Source organism: Acomys russatus, chromosome 4 (genome assembly GCF_903995435.1).
Source record: "Acomys russatus chromosome 4, mAcoRus1.1, whole genome shotgun sequence".
NCBI lineage: Eukaryota > Metazoa > Chordata > Mammalia > Rodentia > Muridae > Acomys > Acomys russatus.
Window position 1 is genome coordinate 39,227,022 of NC_067140.1, and position 19,308 is coordinate 39,246,329.

General features: G+C 47.3%; 1 protein-coding gene across 2 annotated transcripts in view; it reads right to left on the reverse strand.

Moving 5' to 3' along the window:
* The window catches only part of Ldlrad3 (low density lipoprotein receptor class A domain containing 3), a 235,801-nt gene that overhangs the window by 86,443 nt on the left and 130,050 nt on the right, over window positions 1–19,308 (reverse strand). The window lies entirely within an intron of this gene.

Below are 19,308 nucleotides of genomic sequence, written 5' to 3' on the forward strand. Positions count from 1 at the left end.
TGAGCTCTCTGCTGCCTTTGTCTAGGCGGTCTAAGACATAGGCGGGCAAGTAAAACAAGTGGTGCACAGCTCTAACTGCAGAAGCTCGAAGGAGGACCGCCTCCCTGGCCTGGGAGAGGAAGGCAGGCGTAAGTGTGCCTGGAGAGGCCGTAAGGCAAGAGCTTAGCATGTCTGAGAAGCAGAACGGAGGCTTTCAAGCCTGAGATACGGAGGTCAGACGTGGCTGAAGGCTCTTGGGCAGTGAGACATAGAGGGGACTGTGTAGTTCACGGGAAAGAGTATAGATAGACGCGGGACTGGGGAGGGGATTGGCCTTACAAGCGTAAGAATCTGAGTTTGATCTCCAGGCCTCATGTTTACAAGCTGACTGTGACGGTGTATGGCTACAATGCCAGCAATCGGGAGGTAAAGACAGGAGGCCAGCCCAGCCTGGGTGAACGCCAGGCTAGAGGTGGATGGGATTCCCATGTAAGGATGAACTTAAGGCATCTTAGGATAGTGCCACAGTGCCAGGCTCACATCACCTGGTGGACAGACTGCTCCCCTAAACTCTAGGCTTCCCCACATAGTCATTTGGGTGTCTAATTGAGGGGGGAGGTGAGACTGATAAGGGCAGAGCAAAGAAACAGAAGGAATGAGGCAAAATTAATCTGTGATCAATACTGCTTGTGGCCATTATGGTGACAGGCAGCAGATAAACACATAAATAGAACCGAAGACCAGCTTAGCCTACCAGCTGTTGCTATCAGCCACTTTGCCCAATTACGCAGGCTGTCGCATAACCTTCTATCATTAGGAACTCCCTGACATTTTATTTGTGGCGGTCTCCCTCCCTCCCTATTGTATTTAGTCTGCTTTCATCTGTGAAGGTCTAGCTAGCCTTACTTGTGGCTCCGGCTTGCGGTTATTTAGAGTTAAGCACTATTTTACAGTCTATGTAAATAGTGAGTTAGAGGCAGGCTGGCTAAAAGGCAATGCGTGCTTCAGCCAGCGCACAGGCAGCGTGGGGGTGCTGGGGGGCTTGCACCCTCAGTTAGGTGCCTGGACAGAACGGGGCTTCTCCTGCCTGGTCTCCTAGAAGATAGGTCAATAGCAGAGCGATAGACCCATGTTTCCAGTTAAGGGCTCCCTCATGCCCCCAGTTCTGCTCCAATCCCACTCCCAACTCCTCCTCACCCTATCCTGTGCCTCCAAGCCCAGCTATGCCACCCTGCAGTTTTTCTTACTAGAAATGGAGTTGTCTCCACAGCCCACTAAGCTTTGGCTTGGCTTTATGACTTGGCCAAGGGATCAGTAGAATATGGGGTAAGCCAGTGTGCACACCTGTCACTCCCCAAAAATGGAGAGTGACACAGACTGAAAGCAATGAAGTGGGGCTAAAGCTAAGCCTGCTTTACAGACAGGAGCTACTTCTAGCAGGAAGGAGCCTAGCTACAGACTGGGTTCAACAGGCTGACATAGCAAAGCATCCCTTGGGGCTAGCAGTCCTTTGCCGGTTATGTGCTAGATCTGAGTTCCATCCCCTGCAACCCCCACCCTTACTCAAAAATCTAAACAAAACAGAGAGGGAAAGCATGCACCAGGTGGCATGTGCTGTGGGAAAGCAGGCAAGCAGCTGGGCAGGAAGTGCTCCCTCACCCATCTCTTTCTGAGAGCCTCTGGCTGGATCTGGGTCATCTGCATATAAGATGCTTCTTGCTTAATATTCAGCAGTAGCAGCAAGCACACTGCAATGAGTGACTGCAGTGACATGTTACAGAACATTCCCTGTGGCCAGGTCAGGCTCCTTACCTTATTCCAACAGAATCTCAATGAAGGACAGGACAAGGCTAGCTCCCACTTTTAAAAGAGAAAGTGAAGCATAGGACTGGTTTTTTGGGGGGGGGGTTGGTTGTTTTGTTTTGTTTTGTTTTGTTTTGGCTATGAGTTATGAATACAGCAATGGGGTGAAGTCTTCCCGTTCTCCAGCCCCCATGATGAGTGCTCCACTGCCTTGACAGCTGCTGCCAGATTCCAAGTAGGTTTTTGCAAACTGCTCAAACTCAACCCTTGCTTTCAACATAGCCTTATCTGTCCTTTTCTGTTTGTGCTCTTCCTACCCAAATCAGGCTGCAAGATGCTGGCATGCTCGGCTGGTACCTTATACAGCACTAGCTGGGAGCTTGGCTGAGTCATAGAGTAAGGTTTTAATCCTGGCTGTGCCATTTGCCTTTAGACAAGTCCCATCATGTCCCTAAAACTCATTTTCCCCCTCTATAAATAGTGGGGTCTTAGTGATAAGAATGGGTTCCTTAGAGGCTAACAGTATGTGTGTGAAATGCTAATGGTAGGGCCTGGCACACAGGGAGGGCTCGGTGGCATCCGAGAGCCTCTGCTCTTTAATGGGCTACAAGTGGCAGGAGGTGACATTCTGAGGGGGATGTGTCACGGCTTCTGCTCTCCTGCCCTGCTCAGTCTTGAAAAGGAGGCGGCCATCTGTTCTCAACACTCCTCGTGTAAACAGAGACTGTCCATTCCGTGGACAGATAGTGTAAACTGCCTGGGAGCCCTGCGAGCTCTCCCCGCTCACAGTTTCTGCTGCTGCCTAAAGCTCTTCCTTGGCTTCTAGGTTACATCACATCCCCCATGCCACCCCAAGAATAGTAATTTACTGAACATGACAAACCATACAGCAGAGGAAACGAGCAGGGAGAGGGTGAAGTTAGCCCGTTTCGTGCTAGGGTAGGCGTCCTCTGTCCTACACATCAATATGCAGAAGTGCAATTTTCCAATTGCACAAACCATTGTCAGGCAAGAACACGAGCTTATGAGCCTCCATCTATATTCCAGCCTGGGTGCTGCTGCCTCCCCGCTCCTTGCTCCTGCTCTCTGCTCCCATGTTAAGCAATTCCTCTCCCTTGGTGCCCCTGGCTGCCGTCATCACTCTCACTTAGGCAAACTCCATCTATGGATTTCATTCCCCTAATTTTCTCCCATAAATCAATCCTCCCTCCCCTTGGCTGCTGCTGTTCTGTCTGGATTGCTCCTCTAGCCGGTTGTTCATTTCATCCAATCGTGTATTCAATGAAGGGTTATGGAGTGCCAGCTATGTGCAGAGCACTGGGGAGAGAACAGTGAAGTAGGTAGCCACTGTCCTAGATGAGTCTGCTAGGGAAAAAAAAGAGTATAAATTGTGTGCTTTATAAACAACAAAGCTTCACTTTTCACAGTTTGGAGGCTGGGAGTCTAAGATCAAGGCTCGGGCAGCCCGGTGGTCTGGTGAAGACCCTTGCTTCATCACTGGCACGTCCTCGCTGTATGCTCACAAGATGAAAAGGGTACCCTTTTGCAAGGGTACTCATCTTATTCAGAAGGACCCACTCTCATGGCATCGCCCCCAAAGACCCACCTCCTGATACAGTATTTGGGGATACTGGCTCCTTTTCTCACTGTTTGATAAGATACCCAGACGAAAGCAGTTTAAGGAACAAAAGGTTTATGTTGGCTCACAGTTCGAAGACACAATCCATCATAATGGAAGTTCTTGTGACAGGAGCTTGATGCGGCTGCTTAGCTTGAGCCAACAGTGAGCAAGCAGAGAACAGCAAATGCTTGTACTCAGCTCTCTTCCTCCTTTAAGTCAGGCCAAGCCTAGGGAATGCTGCTGCCCTCCTTCAGGATGGGTCTGCTCAACTACCTGAGTCAAGATGCCCTCTCACAGGCATGCACAGCAGGTAACCTAATCTACATAATCCCTCATAGGTGGGCCTGGAAGGCTTGTCACCCAGGAGATTCGAGATTCGCCAAACTGCCAACCACTGTTTAAGCATTGCAGGGGTTGAGATAGCAACCTTTGAGAGTGAGGTGGGGGGGGACTACACACTCAGACCCCTGCTGGGAGCTTAGCTAGCTAGCTCTTAGAGCCCGACATCTGGGTTCAACCTCATCCTCTTTGCTTGTAAGCTGATAAACTCAAAACAAACTCCTAAAAGTTAAGGTGTCTTGGTTTTATTTTCTTTGTGGGTGAAATGTGGATAACAGTAACTGTCCCATGAGATGCTGCGAGTTTTCAGTGAAGGAAAGCAAGAACAGATGGTATGCAATTGGTCTCCTACTATCACCACTGCCACCTAACCCTGCCTGCCATAAGTGACTATGGTGCCATAAGTGACTGTCTCAGTGAAGGAGACTATCATTGGATCTCCACGGGACAGTGGTGGGCATTCTGAAGTCACGTGATGAGAAGGCTCTGGCCACTAGAAAGAAGAATGCCTTCTTGTCACCACAGACTCTGCGTTAGAATTTACTCTTCACTTAGCCTAACTGGATATAAATTCCCACATACAACTTGTGTATTTGTCTCCAGAGTGGAAATACCGGGTAGGAAGTCTGTAGTGCACTGCTAAAGACAAAGATGACAAGAAAGCTAGGACAGCTCATACCCACATGCCTGCCAAAGGCTACCTCTCATCTGATTCACGCCGTACATAAAAATGAACTCATGGTGGCTTACTATGTAAGTGTAAGAGCTAAAACAAAGCTTTTGTTTTTAAAATACTTTGAGACATATCTGTCATGTATTCGGATGACACTCATATCCATACCCTCTGTTTCATCAGCCTCTTGCTGGCCATTGGTCCCCTTCTATTCTTATGTCTTAGACACTTCTCAAAAATCTAGATTCTGCTTGTGAAAGAAAGCATACACTATTTATCTAGGTAAAATGATAAAGATTTAAAAAGAATGCAGGCTGTCAATCTCTGGCATCTTGGGTTAGGATTAGATCAGACACCAAGAGTAGAAGCAACAAAAGCTAAATTCACAAAGTGGATTTGTCAAAATTAAATTTTTCTACTGCAAGAGATAACTGTCAGGAAAGTGGCACAACAAACAGTTCATAGGGCAGGGGTCTTAGGTGGGGTTTCATTGCTGTGAAGACACACCATGGCTATGGCAGCTCTTATAAAGGAAAACATCTAACTGGGGCTGGCTTTACAGTTTCAGTCCATTATCCTCATGATGGAAGCACAGCGGTACACAGGCAGACATGGTGATGGAGAACAAGCTGAGAGGTCAGGATCCACAGGCAGCAGAAGGAGACTGTGTGCCACACTGGGCATAGTTTAAGCAGAAGAGACCTCAAAGCCAGACTCCACAGTGACACAATTCCTCCAACAAGGCCACACATCTTAATAGTGCCACTCTCTAGTGACCAAGCATTCAAACCCATGAGTCCATGGGGCCATTCCTTCCGAAGCCACCACACCAAGAGAAAACTTTGTAGGTCATATATTCAATAAAAGAGTTACTTGGATTCTTAAGGGCTCAACAATAAGAAAATAACTTTATAAAAAATGGGCAAAGGGTTTAAATAGACAATTCTCAAAAGAAACTAGGAGGCACCAGCACTTGAGAATTTAAGTCAGGAAGATCAGGAGTTCAAAGTAAACCTGAGCACAAAGCTAGTTCAAGACCAGAGTATGCCACATGAGATCCCATCTCAAAAATAAATAAATAAAAGATATAAAGTACATAAATGGCCAGTAAGCACATGAGAGAATGATCAACTGCTGAGCAACATTAGCTACCAAGGAAACAAATCCAAACCACAAAGACATGCCATTTTACACCTCGATGTTGGTTGCATTAAATGAGCAAGCAAGGAAACCACTAAAGGCTCCAAACAGGTAACCACAACTGTGGATGAGAGCGTGGAGAAAACAGGGCCTCAGGGCACTGCTGCTAGGAGAGGAAAGCAGGTTGGTCTGGCAAGTCCACCCCTTAGTTTATTCCTGAGGGAAAGGAACATCTAGGACTCCCATACAAAATGGCATGCCTGTGTTCACAGCAGCGCTGTTACAACAGCTTAAAACGGAGAGCAGAAGTGGGCTACCCATACAATGGAATATTACTTGGCAATGAAAAGAAAGTGAGGCATACTGGAGCTTAGCTGAAACTTGCCAACACTGCAACAACAATGGCTCCTGACCTAATAAAAGAATTTATCTGAGAAGGATTCAGAGTGGATCGAACTATTAGAAAGTGAGCCTTGGTGGAGAGAAACTAGTTCCCGTGACACTGTGTCCTTGGCCTTGTCTCTCCCTTTTCCTCCTTATGGCCTACTATGAGGTCAACAGCTCTCATCGGCCACAGGCACCCACTGCCAAGAAGGCCTGCCCACGTGAAAGAGGCCGAGTGATCATGAACTGTACCCCCTGAGACAGTGAGCCAAGATAAAGCTTTCCTCCCTCCATATGTTGGTCACAGCAATAGGAACTGAGCTACCACACAGTCAGCATGCAGGACTCAGCCACAGGCCACCATGGCCTCTACCCACTGGGATGGGTGGAGGAGCATGGGCACTTGGATAAGTGCTCCTTAGGTCTCAGATCTGCTAAAGTTGGAGTGGTGAATGCCTGAATAACTTCAAAGCCTCAGAGTGTGGTTCCAATTCTCAATACTTTAATGAAATCCAGCAAGAAACACAGCGGAGGCAAAAGTATGACAGAGGCAGAAGCAAGATTACTTTAGAATTCAGCAAATTAGTCTAGTTTGCTGCGTGTTTCAGTTCACATCTCAGTTTAAATATAGTATGTATTTAATATGATGTGAAGTCATATTTTAACACCTCCCAACTGTGAAGACTTTGCAATTCTAATAGAAAACACGCCATAAATTAGCCTGAGGTGACGTGTCGCTTCCACGTGTCCTCGGAGTGTGATTATCTGGAATGGATGAGGATTCAGGGGATTTCTTCCCCCCATTTCTTTCCCATCCAGCTTCCCTGATTGCTTTTATTCTAAAATATTACTGTCAGATCAAAATGCAAACTCTTCTCCTCCTGAATAAAGAAGCTTCCTCCAAAGTAATTAAGATTTAAATGATGCTCTCCCACTGGTAGCACATATTCCAATAAGAGAAGCACATGATGGGCGGAGGGGGCCTCTCCTATCCAGTGCTGAGCCCAAGAGATGAACTCTTCATGCATGGATGAAGGCTAACTTGAGAGGCACCTGGTACTATCAACAATACAGGACACATCTGCAGGATTTACCATGGCCTGGCCCCTACCCTCACCCTATGGATGGGGCTAACTTGAGAGGCACCTGGTATTATAAACAACACAGGACACATCTGGAGGAATTACCACGGCCTGCCCCTACCCTCACCCTGACCCCACTGCATTCCCTCGCTAGCTGCACCTGGATGTTCACACCCTAGGATGTGCCACTGTTGTTTCCCCTTCCCTAAGGCCACCAGGAACCAAGCCTGACCCAGCATCCTTGCTGGGAAGCAGGTGGAAGATGCTTTTGTCATCCACCCAGGACAGACACTTCTGAGACCTCATTAGCTTGTTTTGAACTTCATGTTTCTACAAAGACTTAACCATTTAGGCTGCAGCCACAGGTGACCCGGTGGCTCACTGGAATAACAACCACACTTCAGCTGTCTGCTAAGGCCCTGCAGCATTCTCTCTCTCCCCTTGTGTTGTTGTCTTGTGTTGAAGTGCCATGCAGGGCTGGCATGAAGAATAAACCTCATTCAGGTGTCAGTTCCGTACCCACAAAGAATGAGTTAGACATGGCTCCGCTCCTGTCAGGAACACCCTGGGGAGAATTCGGGCATCATTTGGGCAATGTGACCAGAAGAGCTCTGTGAGACCCTGGACAAGCAGCCTCTGGCTCTCTTGGAGACAGCTTGGAACACGAGGGTCTGAGAAAGCCCTTGAGGAAAATGAGGGACTGGGAAGGGCTGTCTGTGGAGGAAGTCAAATGCCAGGGGTGGGTTCTGACCAGCTCCCACACACAGGCAAATATATCAGTGGCCTAGGGACATAACTTTCTTTTTTATTTATCTAGTTTTAATTGTGCATGTGTGTCCATGCATGGGCCCACAGAGTCCAGTGATGCTGGTTCCTCTGGAGCTGTAGTTAAAGGCAGCTCAGCTACCAGACATGGGTGCTGGGAATTGAACTCAGGTCCAGTGTGGGTCCAACGACCTATTTCTGTACAACAGAGAACTCTCAAATTGCAGAGTTTGTTACAATGACATGTAATTCTTTCAGTTTCTGTGGTTTAAGAATTCTGGACAGAAATGTTCTTTCTTATTTGGAGGCTTGAGCTTTGTTACAGCCACATAAGTAGTGGCTGAGCCTGACCTGTCAGTAGGCTGAAGTGCCAGTGTCCCCCAAACCTCTCTCTCGTCATGCAACTCTTGTAGTCTCTGGAGACTGGCTTGGGCTCTGCGCGGGTCTGAGTATGAAAGCCCCACAGACTTGTGTGTTTGAATGTTTGGCCACAGGGAGTGGCACTATTAGGAGACATGGCCTTGTTGGAAGAAGTGTGTCCCTTTGGGGGCGGGCTTGGAGGTCTCACATGCTCAAGCTAGGCCCAGTGTGATGCAGTCTCCTGCTGCTTCATATAAAGATGCAGAACTCTTGGTTGCTCAGTACCATGTTGCCTACACACTGCCATGCTTCCTGCCATGATGATAATGGACTGACCCTCTGAAACTGTTAGCCCCAATGAAATGTTTTCCTTTCTAAAAATTGCCTTTGGTTGGTTATGGTCTCTCTTCTCAGCAATAGAAGCCAAACAAAGACAGGCTTCCTCACAGTATGGCCGCCTTTTCCACCATATTTACGTGACAAGAAGCCTGATGAAAGCATATTGCAGACGAGAAGCCCCATGGCCTTTGACTCCTATGAGTGCCTGTCATGAAGTATCAGTGTGACACACTTTGCTGAACCAGTTTCTGGGAGAGGGGACACAGCTCCAACTCCAAAAACAGAGAGGTGCTAAAGGATTTGTGAGCATACTTTAAGACTGCCAGACAGAGGCTGGAATAAAGACAAAAGTAAAGGGACCGGGGATGGGGTGGAGGGTTTGGAACTGGGAAGAGAGACGTACCCCAGTCATCCCCTTCCAAACCACACTATGTTCCTCAAGGGAAGCAGGCAGGCACTGGCACACCAGAGGGAGACTGAGGAAAAATCTATAAGAGGTTCTGAGCCACCTGGGGAAGAGCTGTCTGACAGATCAGCTAATGAGGACAAAGTATCTGTCCTTGGGGATTTCCAACAGATGCAAATTGACCCAAATTGGGAGCCAGCTGACCTCTGTGGGAAAAAAATAAATTAATTAAAAAGACACAAAGCACGGGCAGAGTCAGGTTTCTGTCATCTGAAGATGAACTAAAACCTTGGTCCCACTCCAAAATCAAGATAAAAGCATGGCTCTCAAGGGTCACTGTGCCTTTAGAACAAGTTAGCTTATGAAGGAAGAAACAACTATGAGAAACACCATCAACTTGACCTCCGGGGTGGCTGAAAGAGGCAGCCATCGTGGATGTGTCTGAAGCACAGCCAGAAGTGCAGGTGTTAGAATTGCAGAGAACTCCAGTGCTGGCTCAGGTGGCCTGTGGGAGCCCTCACAGGAAAAGCGCATCAGTGTTGGCCCTCAGGCTGTATGGATTGATGCCAGTGGGAACAGCAACATTTTCCCCAAAAGTCTGTGGACACTGTGTTTCCCCAGACTAACCTTTGAACTACTGGCTCAAGTTAAAATGGTGTGTAGCAGGTTTGGGGGTTAAATAATTCCAGTATTTATCCTTGCCCCCTTTCTGCCTTTTCCTAATATAAATTTCCGAGTTTGGGCTGGGCATTATGAGAAAGGAAAGGCTTTCCTGTTTACCTTGCAACTTAGATGTGGCTATGTGACTAAGTTCCTGTCACTAAAAGTGTTGTGTGCAACCTCTTGGTCATCCATCTCCTTCAAAATGAACTGGCCTACTGGTCTTCCCTCTTCTGCCTTCTGGTCTGATGTCTTGGAAATAGGAACTGTTGGAGCATGTTGAGATCCCTGGTGAAGACAGACTGCTCATTGGCAGCCATGCCAAGGTTTTTATGTGAATGCTGGGATTTGAACTTGGGTCCTCATGCTTGCAGACCAAGAGCTCTTACCCACTGAGCTGTCTTCTCAGCCCCATAAGCTCTGTCTTTGAATATATTCTTCCCTTTGGGCAGAGGCCCACCCCCCAACACATGTATCTGTGTCCACTTTTATTTATCCTAACTGAATGGGTAAAGATTTTATTTCTCAGAAGCCTTGCCATACCCCGCCAGGAAATCCTGCCATCCTGTGCCTGCCCCCTGCTTTCCCAAAGGCTGGTTCATTCCTCTATTATAACATTTATCACACTTTAGGGTAATTATCATGAGAGGATTATGTTTCTCGCTTGCAAAACTGTGAGCAACTTTGATCTGATCTGGCTTTGAATTTCTTCCAGCGCTGGCAGGGGCTGGTCAGTCTCAGACAACACAAACAGTGCACGTAGGCTAGAGGAAAGAGTGTTGATAGAGTTGGGAAGTCAAGCTTTATATTCGGTCAATGGATGAAGAAACATCCCTGAATCCTCCAGCGACGCAGCCCAGCTGCCCTGGGCTGTGAGAACCTGAAGAGAAAGGGAGTCAATTGTACACATGAGCCCACCCACTGCCCTGAAACCTGGTCCATCCACTCAGGGGAGGCACACTCTCAAAGTGTCTAGGCTAGCCTCTCCCGTTCCCCAGGGACCAGGAGACAGAGAGAGGCCAGAGCTCATACAAGATAGCCCTGGAGAGACTACAGCAGCAGCTCAGCAGATTATCATTGTGGGTAAGAGACCGGGAAGCAATTACTGCCATGAGTGCAGAATGTGTCTGATTTGCTTCTAAATGAGGGGTGTTTCAGAAATCTTCAAACTCCTGCTGCAGTGGTTGAAGGGAAGGACGCTTCGGATGCAAACACTCAATTACCAGGAAGAAAAGCCCACGGGGACAGAAGGGCGGCAATCAGCGGCTCCAGCCTCCTTCTGTTTCTTCCAATGAAGTCAGCATTTTCTGTCTTTCCCAGCCCAGCTGGGATTTCAAATTCTTAAATCAAGAGCAGGAAAGGAGGAGGGGGACTTCCTTATTCCTCTTGCTAAATGGACCTCCAGCAGTTTTATTCTAACTAAAGCTAAATGAATTCTGGCTTTTTCTTAGGACCCTTTGAAGTTAGTTCTTGACATTGCTGGGTGGCCACCAGTCTTAGGATAAATAATATCCACCTATCAAGTTCCAGGTTGTATGGCACTCTGGGTTCTATCTATTAAACAAAGATTTTCTTCATCAAAAGCTCTTTGTCAGCCCTACTTGGAAGAACTAGGCTAAAATGAGTGCCTCTCTCATCCTAAGCATCTCTAGAAAGTATCTTTAATAGCTTAGTAGCTTGGAATCTGTATGGGGACAGACAGCAAAGGTCTTCCAAAAACCTAAGTGTTTTTTCCTCAGTGATGATGGCTTGAGGCCTCAAAGCAGAAAGCAAGCACAACTGGCCAGTTTCCCACAGAGCTTCCAGTCCCCCAAACTAGTATCCCTGCAGTGGCCTGCACAGCCTACTCCCTTCTTTGATGCTGCAGTCCAGTGTGTCACTATGCTTGGTGATTACAGCTTGACTTCCTGAAAATATGGGTCCAACTCTTCTCACTGTTAGCACCTTCAAGTGGTGGTAAACCTTGACTACCAACGTGACTGGGTTAAGGGAGAGTGAAAGTTTCCACAACACACCTCTGGGCATGTCTGGTAGGGCTCTGAGGGTTCTGACCTAGCCAGACTTAACCATGAAACTGTGGGGTGCAGGTGGGGAGGAGGGTGCAGGTGGGCGGGGGAGGATGAGTCAGCACTTCCCTTTCTGTCATCCTTCCCTTTCCTGCTGCCCTGAAGTGAGCAGCCTCTGCCACAGGCCTCCACCATGGGGATACTCTGCCCTGCCTGAGGCCTGCATGTACTGTGTGTATTCACTTTTGGGGGTGTTCTAAGTAGCCTGGATTACAGTGAAATGCAAGGGAACCTGCACCTTAGCAAGCACGCCACCAGTCTTGGGTCTCCTTATGTCAGCCACTGGACACAGTAAGCCCAGGACAAAGTAAGCTTAGGCACTTTCTTTGGCCATTCTGCTACTACAGTGAAAAGGGTCTTAAAAAGCAAAAAGCCAAAGCCAGGCGTGGTAGATCACGTCTTTAACCCCAGCACTAGGGAGGCAGAGACAGGCGGATCTTTTTGAGTCCGAGGCCAGCCTGGTATACTAAGTGAGTCCAGAACAGCCAGGGCCTGTCTAGAAAAACAAAACAAAACAAAACAAAAAGTGAAGAACAGAATGATAATCTAATCTATGACATGATGGCCAGGGGTGGCCCATGGGTGAAACACCAAGCTCTCAATTTCAGCATTGGCTAAATGACAATTCTTTCAATAAACCATAAATGTGTGTGAAAGACACAGAATCCATACAGAGTTAGTAATAGTGGCCAGATATGGTGACCAGACAGATGCCACCAGGACACTTTTTCCTTGGTTCCAGCAAGTATTATAAATATATTCTCTATAAGCACAGGCTCCAGCCACTGGCTATGGAAGAATGACTAGGGCACTGTCAACATCACAGAGCCTATACCCATCTCAATGGAAAGCTTTGCTGAGGAATCTTCCAGATCCTAATGGCCTGTGGGCATGTCTGTGGGGATTGTCTTAATTGTTCACTGATGCAGGAGGGCTCAGAGTACTGTGGGTGGCGGTCCGAGGCTGTATAAGAAAGCTGCTAAGGATGAACCAGAGAGCAAGGCAGAGAGCAAACCAGCAAGCAGCTTGCCTCCATTGTTTCTGCGTGGGGATCCTGTCCCGTCCTCCCCAAAGATGGACCTGGAAGTATAAGATGAAATAAACCCTTTCTTTCTAAGTTGTGCTTAGCACAGTAACAGAAAAGAACTAGAATAGGCCTTGAGAGGGCAAGAAACAAGCCCAAAGTTCCAGGCATCTGGAAAGTGAGTGGGTGACCTTTCGCAATGGTTCTGCCTCCATCAAGTCCAGTTTCAGAGTCACTTGGGGACAGAGCTAAGGGAAGCAGAAGTGTAGGAAAATGAGGTCCTTGAAATAAATACAGGCTGAGAAGTGTCCCTCAAGCTCATCATGGTCCTACCACCCCGCAGAAGTGGACAGTTCTCTCTTCAGAGGGATTTTCCCAGCAGCCCGAGGCCCGCCTCTGTCTCCCCTGGGTCATGTCACTTGGACTGTCCACTGTAATGACTTCCCAGCCCTTCACATCTCTGTCAGCATTTCGGGTATCCCACAAAAGGTGTGGCTGTGCTTTACTGAGGGGCCACTTGTTGGGGAGGGCTGCTGTGCTGGTACAATAGATCTTTAAGGTGGGTATTCAACGGTAGAAATCCATTAACGCACCATGTGGGAGACTAGATGTCCAGGATTAAGGTACTGGAGGAGGGGCTCCCTCTAAAGGCTATGAGGACAGTTGGCTCCGTGTCCTTCTCCTGGCTTCTGGCTTCTCGGGCATTTGTGCGGCAAGCATCCTCCTCTTCTGTTTTTTATGTCATATTATGTTCTCTGTCTGTCTGTCTGTCTGTCTGTCTGTCTCTGTCTCTCTGTCTGCCTCTGTCTCCCCCCACCCTCTCTCTCTGTCCAAAATTCCCTTACGATAAGGACACTGGTTGTATCAGAGGCTCACCCTACCCTAATGGGACCTCATCCTAACTGATTATATCTTCAATAATTATGTTCTTAAATATGACCACAGTCTGGGTTTTGATAAGTAACTTTGAGGAGAAAAAGCTGCAATTCAACAAGAAAGCAAGATCCCAGTATGCACCCGGGCCTGAAACCTGACAAGTTCCCTATCACACATCTACAGAGAAACATCCAGCTTAAGAAATGCTAATACTCAATTTCCAAGCTCCAACTCTCTCTTTCTCATTACTTTCCCCGACACATGCATGTACACACGTGACCCAATATACGTGTACACACACACACACACACACACACACACACACACACACACACACACTCCCACTCCTGCAGAAGAAACAGCACAAAGCTGTCATTTCTGGCTTCTGGTAAGGCGCCAAACCCCACACAGCCTTCTATTCTTCTGAAGCCTTATCACCAGGACACAGCAAGAAAATAAAGATGCTCTGCCAGGCGTGAAACTCCCCCACTAACTCCCTGCTGGGGTGGCTCCTTGGCAGAACTCACCTCGAAAATGCTCTAGGGGGTGGGAGGCCAGCCTTGTGGTACTACTCTTCCTTACCAAGCAGACACGAGAGAGCATGCCCTCCCATTTCACGGGTACCCCTCCCTCTAGCTCTCTGCACCTGAGGCTACACTGCTTCCTGGAGCCCTAGAGCACCGGATGACGGAGGTGGGCAGGGCCAGGAGAAGGTGCACTGCCTCAACTCAAGTTCACAGCTCTCACTTGCTCTATGTACTTGGCCTAAGTGTTTTTTAGCTCTTCATTCAGAAAATGGGCAAGGCTGGGCACAGTGACACACACCTATAATCTCAGCACTTGGGAAGGCAGAGGCAGGAGGTTCTCTGTGAGTTCGAGGCCGGCCTGGTCTACAAAGAGAGTCCAGCACAGCCAAGGCTACACAGAGAAACCCTGTCTTGGAAAAACAAACTAAGTTTGAACTCCAGTGTGTGCTGTTCCTATAAAGTCTTTATGGTCCCCTTCCAAAGCTCTGGTTGACCCTCACTAGACTACTAATCACCAGAGCCCCCTTGAGAGGCACTAGGGTATAGGTTCTCTAATGTCACCTTGGCTTGGGGTCTCCTGTTGAACTACAACTGAGGTCTCACAGGGGAGGATCCTGCTCGAGGAAGGCCTCAGCTCCTTCCTGGCTTTAGGTCAGAGCCCACCCTCAGCTCCCTGCCACAGGAGCCTCTGTAGTGTACAGCTTCCAACATGGGAAGTGGCTTTCATCAGAGAAAGCAAGACAGAGGAAGAGGGAATGGGTACTCGTAACCTAACCCTGGGATGACAGTTCACCATGTTTGCTGCACTTATTTTGTTAAAAGCAGATTGTAATTTGTTTATCTTTTCACACAGCATTATTCACAATAGTCAAAAGGAGGGAATGGCCTAAGTGTTTACTGACAAAGAAAATCTAATGTAGTATAGCAACAATAAAATGGTATATTATTCGGTTTTTAGAATGAAAGAAATTGTCATACGTGCTATAAAATAGATGAGCCTTGGTGACATGCTAAATGAACTAAGCACCTTACAAAAAAAGATGTAATACAATTCTACTTATACAAGTACCTAAAAGTACCAAATGAATCAAGACAGAAATTAGGAAAAGTGCTTACCTAGGTTATGGAGTGGAGAAGAGAGCATTTTTCCCTTTTGTTTCTTAAGTAAGTTTCTAGCAAGTGGTTACAAAAATGGGAAAATAATTTCTGCCACTGAACTTTAAAATAGCTAAAGTACTTTTCATAAGTTGATAGCCACTTTTATGCATTTTCCAGAGGGAAGGGGGAGGGAGGGAGGGAGGGAGGGAGACAGAGGGCGGGAGGGAGATATGAACAAAGTAGCCAAACAATCCAGAGCAAACACAAGGGTGAATTTACACACAGGCACAAGTGCCAGGCGGTGCCACCACTAGATACCAAAGCCATATTCAGGTAGCATTTTCAATGTCACCAGAATGGTGTTCACCATCATATGCATGGCAGCCACTATTACATCTAAGACACACACCATCCTAGTTGCAAAGCATTGGCCAGTCAGAGTGAGGCTGCCCCAAAGATGCCATCTTCTGAAAACACCATATAACAGGGTATGCTGTAATCAGTGAAGCCCTGATCAAATCTGACCCCACACAAAGTCTTTAATGCCTCCTGTACGGCATGCTGCCAACACACTCTGATAGTCTCTCCGGGCGCCCAGTTCCTCACAGACTGTATGACATTTTTCAGAGGGGATCCACAGTGGGGTGCAGGCTGGCTCCACTCAGAATAGGAGAAAAGCATTTTGAGCAACCCATGTCCTTACCTTGAAGACAGATTTACTCATTTCTTCCAAATAAACATTGTAAAATATTTCTTTCTTTGCCTACATCAACTGAGAGCAAAAGGCTTTTCAAAGGCTAGGAAGCCCAGGGGGTGAGTCCATGTGCAGAAGTGCTGAGCTGAGTAGTCTATGCATTGTAACCCAGGAGGCATGCGTGCACATTCTGTCCAGTTAAGAAACCTCCGAGATGCTTCAGGAAGACACTGCATGGAGCCCTGTCTCTCAACAGCCCAGCACAGGCAAGATTTCCCCCACAGGACTGGTATCCATTTGTCATGCAGGACGGTTGGCAAGCAGTTTACATTTAGAGCCGACAAAGTGGACCTTGAGTACTCCACTCTCATTTGGATGCAGGGAGAGACAGATGCATTAGGAGGGATGCAGAGATACAGGTTAGCCAACGGAACCACATCCAAGACTCATATCTTGTGCTTACTTTGGGACACAATCCCATAGAAGGAATGGCAGAAACTTCCCTATGGGGCACATGATAAGAGCACTTCTTATTGCTTTAGTAAACTGTGGGTATTTTCACTCACACACAGGAACAAAGGCATGGTGTGATACCAGAGAGTGCAAGCACAACATATATATCTGTAACAGAGATTCCTCCCATCTGTTAATACTTATGGAGCTCATTATGGGTGAGGCAGTGGGCCACTAGGTAGGACCTCTGGGATTAGAGAGACAAAGGACACACTTTCCATTCCTGGTAGCTAGGAAAGATTCCTGTCACAATGAGCACCTCACATGGAGGTGTCACTCACACCCTGATGCCATTTGGGTAGTGACGGACAAAGCTGAGAGTCTAGGGGAGACAGCTATGTGCAGCGTCCCTCGAGAGTTAGGCTGCATGTCTACTTGTCTGCCGGCAAAACCTTTTCTTTTTCATTTCCTTTTCTGGGAGAAATAATTATATCATCATGGTTCAAAGGCTTTAATTTCATCGGAGAGGTTTCACACATGGCCTGGGGGAGGGGCAGGGCACCTTAGTTATTCTCCCATCCTCCCATCGCTGTGATACAATTCTCTGACCAAAGCTACTTGAGAGAGAAAGGTTTGTTTTGGCTTGCGATTCCAGAGGGATAGAATCCATCCCAGTGGACTGACAATCAGACTGAAGCACAGCAACAATGCCCAGAGGGCAGATTCAGAGCCTGGGTCCACCAGCAACTATTTCTAAAATCTTTCTATCTGAGAGTGGAATAGAGGGAGAAAACAGAATTTTAAAGCACCAACTTCAGCCAGCCATACAGAGGCCCTGCCCATCCCTGTAAAGGACAAACAATAACCTGCTCAACAAAATGGCACAGGAGAAGGGGTGTTGCAAAACACGACCATATAGTTGAATGCCGAACAATGGCCCAAACGAATCAATATCCCTCATAGCTTAGATCTGAGGTCCTTTCATAAAACACTCAGGTACCACGAGCGAGGCTAAGATTCATAAGCATAGCAAATTCTATGTAAGAAACAGACTGACTTCACAGGAACATGCCCTCTATTCCTCCTATTTGGGTATTTACTCAGCTCTGGGATTGCCACTCCCCATAGGCAGTTAACATGGGCTCTACCTCAGCATACATTTTCCTTTATAAAAATTTGACTTAAAAGGATAGCCATGCACAGGAGTTTAAATTTCCCTAGGAAGATGGCAAGATCAAACGCCAAGGCTAGGACTAGGATAGAACAGCTGCTCTCAGACTTGGGCATCAGAACCCAGGCTGGCATTAGATTACAGTGCTGGACCCACCCACACAAGTTGGTATGCAGCAGGGGCCCAGCATCTGTGAGAGGCCTCACATGTGGCAATGGCTGCCGCAGCTGAATGGAAGGTTATTCTTGTCATAGCACTGATGAAGAAAACACACACAAAGGAACCTTCCAAATCTATCACCCCTTGTCTCTCTGGCAAAGCCTGTTCTCCATGGCCCTCAGGCATACAGGCGTTAGAGGTCATAATTCCTGCTCAGTCCACATCCTAGTAGCGATGTGAATATGGTCCATTTGCTCATTCATTCGTGCATTTGTAATGACATAATAAACATCAACCAAATAGGACCTTGAAAATAACCTATATTTGCCCTCTTGAAACTTCCCCCTACCTACCTCCACCTCCAAACATATTAAACCACTTAAACCTCTTGCTTGTCTTGTAGCTTTATTAAATCTACAAGCATGACCACTCAGCAGAACACTGAAAAACAAATGAACTCTAGCAACAGGAAATAATATGGGTGGATCGTAGTCATGTAACACTATTAAGGGAAAGAAGTAAGATCGCATACAAATAAAACCAATTTGTAACATTAGAAATGCATGTTCTTCGGAATGCCTTAAAACAGATGTACATTTAAAAATCTTTGTACTGCATTGTAATCACTGGAGAAATGCATGCTAGGGGATGCGGGTATAGCTCAGTTGGTAGCATATTCACTTCACATGCATGAAGCCCAAGTTTCCTCCCCAAGACTAAGTAAAACCAGGCACAGAGGCTTATGCTTGAAATCCGAGCACTGGGAAAGTGCAGCAGAAGGGTCAAAAGGTCAAGGTCGTTCTCAGGTACACAGTTAAGTTTTGATTTCAGACTTGGTATATATGAAACCTTTGTCTGTCTGTCTGTCTGTCTGTCTGTCTGTCTGTCTGTCTGTCTGTCTGTCTCTCTCTCTCTCTCTCTCACACACACACACACACACAGGGGTGGGGAGAGGGAGAGAAAAAGAGGAGACAGAGAGACATGGAGGGAGGGAGGAAAGGAAGGAGGGAGGGAAGGAGAGAGAGAGGGAGGGAGGGAAGAAGGAAGTGTTCACTGGATTTTGACAGGGAGGAGTGACCTCATCATTCAGTGTCCTTCCGCTTCCACCTTCCAGCTGCAGCCTTTGGTTTCCACAAAATAACTCCCAAATCAGGAGCCTTTGTGTGCACAGGCAATTCACACAAGGGGGAACCAAGTAGTAAACAAATGCGAGGGGGCTGGGGAGCCAGTGCTCCTCATAATCAGCCACAAATGACAGCATATGGGGAGGCTCTCACTTCATGACTACTAAGTTAGAAAAATGAGAAGAAAAAAAGCAAAACCCAGCGCAGCTGTGAATGTGACTGAGCTGTCATGGGGGGAACTGGCAGGCACAGCGATGAAACCAAAGAGAGATTCAGCCAGCTGTGTGGAGAATGGCATCTCACTCCGCAGAACTCATCCTGGAGAGGAGCAACTCATATGGTTCCCAACAACACAACAACTTGGAAAACCACAGTGGGGCAATGCAGTAGGCACATAATGTGACTGAGGATGACCACAGGACAAACAGTTATATGGTGTGTAACATACGAAGGATACCAAAGTCAAAATGGCAGGCACGTTTTCATCAAGACTATGTAACCACTCAGAAAGAAGACAAGTGCAAAAATCACCACAGTTGCCTTTTGGAGGAGCAGGTGGGTTTTG